This window comes from Pan troglodytes, chromosome 4 (genome assembly GCF_028858775.2).
Source record: "Pan troglodytes isolate AG18354 chromosome 4, NHGRI_mPanTro3-v2.0_pri, whole genome shotgun sequence".
NCBI lineage: Eukaryota > Metazoa > Chordata > Mammalia > Primates > Hominidae > Pan > Pan troglodytes.
This window is the reverse complement of record NC_072402.2, coordinates 62325664-62335751: the sequence shown is the minus strand read 5'-3', so window position 1 is coordinate 62335751 and position 10088 is coordinate 62325664.

The window sequence follows — 10088 nt, the reverse complement described above, 5'->3', positions numbered from 1 at the left end:
GTAGAGTCCAAATGTTAGTATTCTTTTAAATATCCCAAGGTAATTAATTCTAAAGTGTTCTCTGGGCTGAGAAATATGTGAGTTGTCAAGTAAACTGATTTTTTTAATGCTCACTTTAAATGCTGTGGATCACATGTAGGCTGTAGTCACTGACAATCAGGTGAATTAGTAGAATTGTTCAAATAAAGGAGTAAATCAGGAAGAACCTTTCTTGAGAGAAAAAATTAAGGGTAAGACTTGCCGGGCACGGGGGCTCACACCTATAATTCCAGCACTTTGGGAGACCGATGCAGGTGGATCACTTGAGGTCGGGAGTTTGAGACCAGCCTGACCAACATGGAGAAATCCTGCCTCTACTAAAAATATAAAATTAGCCGGACATGGTGGCGCATGCCTGTAATCCCAGCTACACGGGAGGCTGAGGCAGGAAAATCGCTTGAACCCAGGAGGCAGAGGTTGTGGTGAGCCAAGATCACGCCATTGCACTCTAGCCTAGGTGACAAGAGCAAAAACTCCATCCAAAAATAAATACATAAATAATTAAAGGTGAGAGTCTAATAGGAGAATAATTCAGGCTGGACATGGGGTCAGCAGTCATGATAAATTAAGCACACCTTCTTCCTCCTAAACCCTTTCACCAACCCCTGCAACTTCACAGATACACAAATGTTAAAATATGCATTAACTAGGAAATATGTAGGTAGGGGGTGGATATTCATTTGATTGTATTGTGAAGTAAAATAAAATTATAAGTGATATTCTATCTTCCTCAAGTTACAAAAATATCAAGTATAAAAATTTATGAATTAAGACAGTCAGAAAATGAGATTATAAGTCTGTACATGGCCAAAAAATGCCCTCACTCTACATGTTAAATGTTTTTAAAGATACAAGTAACTTATAACTACAGCAGGGATGGTTTGAGAATTAATTACGAGATCCTTGCCAGGATAACACAAATGAAACAAGAAATCATTAATAAGGAACTTAACTGGATTCTGCTGACACATCATGGTATACATCTGATTGTTTCTCTGCATATTTAATTCTTAACTTTTAACATTTAACTTTAAATGTTAAATAAACATTTGCTTTAGTTAGCAATATTCTTTGAGGGAAATGTTAAGTATTTTCTAATCCAAAGTGGTTTACATCTCATCATTTTCACACATTCATCTAAATCCATTTTATTTTTTAACAAGTCAAAGAAAAATAAATGAAAATGATAATTTTACATCAGGGTGTGCGGGAAAAAAAGAAAAGTGGAAATATTTGTACCAAGTCCTGTCTTAATGAATAGTAAAATGAATGATAGCTGATAGAAAATTAGCGTTCTTCTAAAGAATTAGAAAATCATTGACTCGAAGCTATAAGAAATCAAAGCAGATTCTCTGAATCAATATGAACCTGGGAGGCATTATCAGGTGCCATTTCCCAGTGAACCTGCAGTAAAAAGACATAAGGCTTGCACCTGTCACCACTATATTGAGATTACTTACTCTGCCTTGTGTGAGATTTAAGCCTGGTGCTGAATGCTGTTTCACACCAGACGATCTGAATATGTCGCCTAGAAAAAGAATACGAAGTTTCCACTGTTATTTTTCAAGGATTTTGGTTTCTGTATTTCGGTACCAGAAATATTTTTTTACATGGAACTCTGATACATTGCCATGTACATAGATGTTTTACACAAATTACAGGCCCCTTTGATCCATTAAGATATGGCCGCGTAAGACATTCATTTTCTTGAAGAAATTTTAGGCTTCTAAAAGGAATTTAGTAACAGGATCCTACTTGGGACCTCACACCACCAAGCTGTCAGGCTCTTCCTTCTCTAAGACTGGAATACATGTAATAACAAAATGACTTAATAGCGGAAGAACACATTACCTTATAAAAGATAATTTTAACTATTTCAAACCTGGAGAACTCATGTTAGCTCTCAATAATTGCTGTTGTAATGCTAGCTACTTTCGTTTCTTCAAGAGACATTCTTTGCCTGCCCCTTCTCCCTAGTACAGGAGATGAGGTAATTCCATGTATTAGCTGCTATCGTTAGATAATTATGGCCACCACACAAACCATAATGGGTATCAGATCCAATACCTAGGTAGATGGAGGAAATGACGTAAATACCCATGTTCATAAATGCCCTTGTGTTTGGGAGAAGGATGAATAAAAGACTAAATTATAATACTATCTAAAGATATCAGAACCCTTATGGCTCTCTCCCTCTGCTGTCACTGGCCAGAGAGTAAACAATGACCAGAAGGGGATAGGGTTATACAGAGAGTTGGCCCAAGTTGGTGATCTTACTCAAGAAGCCTAATTTAAAAAACAACATAATCAGTCACATATGAGAAACTATGTTTATAGTCAGATCTACTCAAGTGCACATGCTTTCACTTTTTCAAAAAGGAAACCCTCAAGTGAGAATTATGTACCAGAGACACATGGATTTTTCCATTACTGGAAAAGTTATTACTATGATTTCTTCTACTATTAATCCAATTCCTCTCTAATGATGTAAAAATTATTAGATACTGGGGAATCTAAGACTCGTTGTAAAGAAAATTGTCAAACACACAGCCAAAAATAGTTATGGTAAGTTGCATTTCCCAACACAAGGCAGACAAAATAACATCTTTAACACAGCATCTCCGATAAAAAGATTCAAAAGTGAAATGTGCATACGTAGCCTAGTTATGGTGCTTAAATTTGGAAAAAAAAAACAAACTGTGATGCTCATTGATTGATTCACTTATTCATTCATTTATTTATTCAACATGCTTCATATTATTTGCTTCCAGAATTGATCACATGGCATCTTTACCATAGTGGCATTGAAAGAAGGAGCACCCTAGGAGTTTATTAAAAGATGCTAACTTTATTTGGTTTTACTCTTCTGCTGTTGGTTCCCTGAAGATGACACTCCTTAAAATGATCTCCTAATGTATTTCTTGATTTCAGAGCAGGTCTGGCTTCTCTAATGGATTAGCTCCCCCCTCACCCAGGTCCTTTCTATACCCTTTGTAAGGAAACGCCAGCCAGCTGGAACAGCAGGGCAACAAGTACAGCTGGGAATTTCTAGCCCACAGGTGTCCATTCTCGCATTTGATAGCTTGCCAATATCAAAGCTGGATTTGTTGAGGGGATCCCCACAGTTGTTTCACAGAAAGAAAATTATCCACTGGCACTAATAGTAATAATCCCCTCCTCCATATCTGACTTAGTACTTGAGCTAGAGCCACAGCCTTCTTTCCCCACCAGGATTGAACCAGTATCAAGTTCTCCATCCTTTTCACAAGTGGGTGGCAGACTGTCAGGGCAGGAATTAGATGGGTACAGGTGGCACCACCTGCTTGAAATGCTTTTGAGTATTTTGTGTTTTATTATTGCTGCACACCATTGCACCAGTCTTTCTTTTCTTGCCAATAACCATGGTACCATTTGTTTGAGCTTAAAGTCTGTTTCAAATTCTGATTTTTGATAAAAACAGAACATGAAAGGGATTTATTTTCCTAGAAAAAGTAATTACTTTGTTATTAAATTTGAAATGTAATTTACAGGTAGACTTAAAGGACTTACTAACGAGTTGAACAAAGGATGTGAGAAAAAATAAAAATCAAGGATGCCTCTTTGGAGATGGTGAAGATGGAAGAGGAGCAGTTTAAAATGGAAATCAGGAATTTAATTTTGGATATACTAATTTAGGGATAGCCATTAGATATCCAACTGGAAAAGTTGAGTTGGTGATAATTGTATATGTTTATATATAGACATGCATTATGATTATTAATATATGATCATCTCTTATATATGAAAATTCAGAATTGAGGCCCAGTGGAGATATACATGTATAATTTGTCATCATGTGTAGATGATATATAAACTCATTGGACATTGTTGTTGTGGAACCTCAAGTTCTTAGAGCTCATTATTTTCCATTTTTGAACCTGATGCTAACGTGTTGTTTATATACTTTCATGTATGTATTCACTCAGGTATGTAAGAATGTTTGTGAGCTCATCTTTAAGGGGGCTTTAAAAAAAGTGTGTCTCAAACTATTTTTTTTTATTTCAATAGTTTTTTGGGGAACAGGTGGTGTTTTGTTACATGAATAAGCTCTTTAGCTGTGATTTCTGAGATTTTGGTGCACGCATCACCTGAGCAATGTATACTGTACCCAGTGTGCAGTCTTTTATCCCTCACCACCCCCCACACCCTTTTCCCTGAGTCCCCAAAGTCTATTGTTTCATTCTTACACCTTTACATTCTCATAGCTCAACTCCCACTTATTTTGAGAACACATGATGTTTGATTTTCTATTTTTGAGTTACTTCACCTAGAATAATAGTCTCTAATTCCATCCAGTTTGATGTAAATGCTGTTATTTCATTCCTTTAAAAGTATATATTTTTAAGAAATATGTGTGAGTGCTTTCTAGAAAGGCTTTGCCTTTGTTTCTGCCAAGTACCCCATGGCATCATCAGCTAAAGATCAATTTTTTGTTGTTAATTTTTCATCCGGGGTTGTTAGACCAAGCAAGAAGTATAAATTTAAATCGTAAACCTATGGCAAGTATAGGCCTAGACATTTAATTGTCTAATTTATGATGCAAGAAAACAGAACTTTTACCATGTTTCCTGGAAACATAGTCCTTAAGCCCCAAGTTTAGGCAAGCATCTCAGTTTAAATTCCTTACTTCACCTGATCTTAAGGCCTTGTTCCTTTTTTATTTAGTCTTTAAGCTTAAAACTATGGAATAATGGAGGATAATAACCTTCAACTCCCTAAGAGCTATCTTAGTGCTAGGTCAGGGCTTTCCATGTGGTTTCTCACACTTTCCCCCTTGCTGATACTGTTTTGTATTTTATTATGTGTTACATTTTGTGATTTATATTTGTATTACATTTATCACAGTTTTATTATATCTATTCAATAACTCTTCAACAGGATATATTTCAAGAAGTATTAGTGTTCTGTTCTGCTTTAACTGGGAGTGTTTCTCCAGTTTCTACTCCCTTTTATCAGGTTAATTCAAATATTTTGTCAACATGTATTTAGTTTTTAAGTTTTTATTCCTTTCCTCAAGAATATTTTAAGCATGTTATTTTTTCCAGGTCTGGATTTTTTGGGTAAATGTTTTGGGGTCTACCTTTTCTTTTATCATTTTTCCTCCCAAGTTAAAGAGCATAGTTTAACTCTCCTTTAATCTGTATATTTCTTGAGCGCAGCCACATTGTGACAGCTGTGTCAGCACCAAGCTAGAAGTACACCAGTTAACAAGATGACTGAATCTTGCTCTGATAGACCTCTTCGTCCACTGCTTCTCTCTTTTAGATCTTCAGGCCTATTGTCTTTTCATTTTCTTTGTTTACACTGAGGTTAAAAAAAAAAACATATAACATTAAATCTACCATCTTAAAAATTTTTGAGTGGGCTGGGCATGGTGGCTTACATCTGTAATCTCAGCACTTTTGGAGGCCAAGATGGGAGGACCAATTTAGCCCAGGAGGTCAAGGCTGCAATGGGCTGGGTTCACACCACTGCACTCCAGCCTGGGCAACAGAGTGAAATCCTGTCTCAAAAAAAAAAAAAAAAAAAAAAATCAAGGCAGGTGCAGTGGCTCATGCCTGTAATCTTGTAATCCCAGCACTTTGGGAGGCCGAGGTGGGCAGATCACCTGAGGTCAGGAGTTTGATACTAGCCTGACCAACATGGTGAAACTCCATCTCTACTAAAAATACAAAAATTAGCTGGGTGTGGTGGCGCACGCCTGTAATCCCAGCTACTTGGGAGGCTGAGGCAGGAAAATCGCTTGAATCTGGGAGGCAGAGTTTGCAGTGAGCTGAGATTGCACCACTGCACTCCAGCGTGGGCAATAGGGTGAGACTCCATTGAAAAAAAAAGTCAAGTGTATATTACAGTATTGTTAACTGTAAGCAAAATGTTGTACAGTGGACCTCTAGAATTTTTCTTCTTTCATGACTGAAGCTTTATACCCATTGAACAACAACGTGCCATTTCTTTCTATCCCCAGAATCTAGTGACCATCATACTACTTTCTGTTTCTGTGAGTTTGACTATTATAGACAACTCATGAATGGAACCAGACGGTCTTTGTCCTTCTGTGACTCGTTTATATTTCACTTAGCGTAATGTCCTTGAGGTTCATCCATGTTGCAGCATACAAAAGAATTTCCTTCTTTTTTATAGCTGAATAATAGTCTATTGGATGTATATACTATATGTTCTTTATCCATTCTTTGATGGATATTTAGAATGTTTCTATTTCTTGCCTATTGTCGATCATAGTGCAGTTAAATATCTGAGATCTTGATTTGAATTTTTTGAAAAATACTCAGAAACAGAATTGCTGGGTCATATTGTGGTTCTTTTTTAATATTTTAAAGAACTTCCATATGGTTTTCCATAGAGGCTGTGCCATTTAACTTCCAACACTTGCTATTTTCTGTTTTGTTTTGATTTATTTTGTTTTTGCCATCCTAACAGTTGTAAATGATACATTATTGTGGTTTTTATTTGCATTTCCCTCGTGATTAGTGATGCTGAACACCTTTTAATATACCGGTTGGCCACGTATATGGTTTTTTTGGAGAAATGTCTATTCAAATCTGTTGCCCATTTTTTAATCTGGTTGTGCCTTTTGCTGTAGAGTTGTAGGAGTTCCTTATATACTTTGGGTATTAATCTCTTATCAGATATATGGTTTGGAGATATTTTCTGCCATTCCATAGGTTGCCATTCACTCTGTTGATTATTTGCTTTTCTATGCAAAATCTTTTTAACTTTGATGTAGTACCATGGTCTATTTTTGCTTTGGTGCTTTGATTGCCTGTGATTTTGGTGTCATATCCAAGAAATAACTACTAAGACTAATGTTATAAAGTTTTCTCCTATGACTTCTTGAAGTTTTATGGTTTCACATCTTAGGTTTACGTTTTTAATATATCTTGAATTGATTTTTGTGTATGATGTAAAATAAGTGTTCAATTTTATCCTTTAGCATGTTAATATCCAGTTTTCCTACCACCATTTGTTGATTAGACTATCCTTTCCTCATTATGACATCTTGGCATTCTTGTTAAAGGTCAGTGACTGTATGTGCATGGGTTTATTACTGGGCTCTCTAGACAAACCAAAATGATGGGATGTTACCTCCAGTGTTAGATTACAAAGATCATGGCTTTCATTGTGTCAAGTTCTCTCTCTCTCTCCATTTATTTGATGTAATAAAACATGTGAATGGCTGCTTCCTTATGGACAGATTCACGTGTCACGGAACTGATGGTGGCCTCTGCCAAATAGCCAGGGGAAACCTGAGGTCCCCAATCAACCTGCAAGGAATTGAATCTGGCCAGCAACCATGTCTATGAGATTGGAAGTGAATCTTCCGCTAGTCTCGAGATGACTGCAGCCATGACTGGAGCCTTATGAGATACTGTCAGCGAGAACTCAGCTAAGCCACACACAGATTCCTGACCCACAGAAACTGAGAAATTTGCCGATTTCTGCCTTGATTTTGATTATTGAATAACTACTTGAAGATTTAATTTTACATTGGTATTGGGGTTTTCTAGATCTCTAAAAACAAGCATGGTGACATGTATGTGTGTGTATAAGTGAGTGTTTTTGTCAGAGCAATTTGAAGAGGCCTGGGTGTAGAGCTGGGTGTAATGTGGGCCAAAGGCAAAGTTTATTTAGTTTTTTTTTTTATCAAAGCAACAATAGAAAATCATTTTAATTCAAACATTCATTATCAAAACCACCTGATCTCTTCTGAGGTTTTGCTACGTTGATATTTTCTAAGTTATCAGGCTCATCATCTAAATATCCATTTGTTAAAGGAGATTTCTATTTCTTTACCCAACCTCTGTAACAGAATTTGACACTCTTTAAATTCATATGCTATGTAGGTTGGTATTCCATTGAAAAGCCATTTAGCTCTACAACGTAATAAAACAGGAATACTATCTCATGCAGATAATTATAATAATAATTTCTACTCCTTTAAGAAAAATAAGTGTTCAAACACCACAGTAAGGTACTTACCACATACAATCTTGTGGTCCAGGTTACATTTTGGCCTTGTCTTCCTAAACACAATGGACAAGTTTCACAGCCTTTCTGCATCCAGGACCTCTGTCTTACCTTGGCTAATTCACTATCACAATTTCAGATATCTCTCTGTAGAGAAAAATGCAAACCAATCCAAGGTGCTGTGTCATGAATTTTATAGCAACAATAAACAATTCTTACAAATAAATATCACAAGTAAATTTGGATAATGAAAATGCATTTGAAATAATTGATTTGAGAACTTGTACAGCCCAATTCTGACATTCCCAATCTTATCTTCATTTTGTTTTTAAGGAGATTTCCATTCCTTGACATGTTTATTATTTTGAAACTAAGCCAGCGTTTTCAAAGCATTTTCATGCCAAGGATTCTAAACTAAGCAAATAAATATTATGCTACTTGAAACATTCTTAGCTTTACTTAGAAAACTAGCATACTGACATGTAAGCAATTGTTCACACACTGAATCTCTCATTAAAAACCTGCCATGTTAGTTAATAAATTTAAAACTACACTTTCAAGTCTGTCAATAGAATGAACAATCTCAATTTGTGAATTTCCAACCTTCACAAGGTGAAGGTTTTCACTACCATCTACATGATCTCATATGCAGATTGACCTTCGGTTGCCAAATTTTGAGAACTGGGGTTCGATTTTATTAAGAGTTTAGCTAGGAGTAATGTTCAAAATACTTAACCAAAATATAGTAGAGGCACAAACATCTTAGAGGACATTGACTGCAGGATTGGAATCTGCTTCTGGCCCCCAGTTATATCAGACATCATCTCTTCATCTGCTAGATTTTGAGAGATATAGGGGTAGTCAGGACAAGATCATTTAGAGGTATAAGTTAGCAGTTATTTATCAGCTGACATGAAAATATTACAATACTTGCACTGTCAGTGAACTGGAATGCACTAACTAAATATCAAATCAAATTGCATTTGTTCTCTTGTGTCTTCATGGATTAACTAGCATTAATTATAAAACTCAGTCCCTTCAAAGGACTGTGAAGGGAAATCAACAACAACCAGCATATTGTACTTTTACTGAAGATTTGTAACTCACAAGGAGGGATAGCATATCTTAGCACATAATACTTTATTTAAAAAATATTCATAGGACTCTTCTCAGGGGCTCTCCAATCTGCTTCTGGTGAACAAATCTTTCCTAATTCTCACTGCTATGTTCCACTTGACTTCAAAGGTAGCAGAAGGAATTCTCTTTTTTTCTGAATATTCTCCTTCCTTAGCACTATTGGCATGTTAGATTGGCAATACTTTGTTAAGGAGGAAAGGAAAGGATTTAGCAGCATCCCTGGTCTTGTCCTACTAGTTCCTAGTAGTAACCTCTCCTGCCATCCCAAGTTGTGACAACTAAAACTATCTTCAGACATTGCCAAATACTCCCTGTAGGGCAAAAACAGTTGTTCTTATAGAAAGAAACTTCTCTAAACCTATTACTTATTTTTTAGTTAGACCAATTTAAAAGCTCTATTCAAGTGTCTTTAAACTTTCATGCAAATATCCTGGAGTAGCTCAGAAAACAAAGGACACACGGTCCTAAAAAGGTAGTGAAGGGATTCTATTTTGCCATTATTTTTGGTCAAAGGGTTTCCTTATAACTACACAAAAACCTTGAATCTGATAGGTGTTCAATAACACTATTAATTCATAATTACAGGTAGCTTATGTTTCATGTATTCACAAGGTTGAAAAGGCTTTCAAAGGTTGAACACAACATATTGTGGTGTATATACAGTGTTTGTCCTGACAAGGTCTAAGTTATAATCAATCTTATACTTCATACTTTACTCTAGAATATTTATTCTTGGTTTGTAAACTCCTCAGGAATGAGAGAAGTTAGGTGATAAGCATGCCATTTGAGGGCTGCTCTTAGCCTATCTGCTTAATTTGGATATTCTTACTTCCTTGTTTAATAACCTTTTTACCGTTATTGATCTGTCATATATATGTCATATGTAA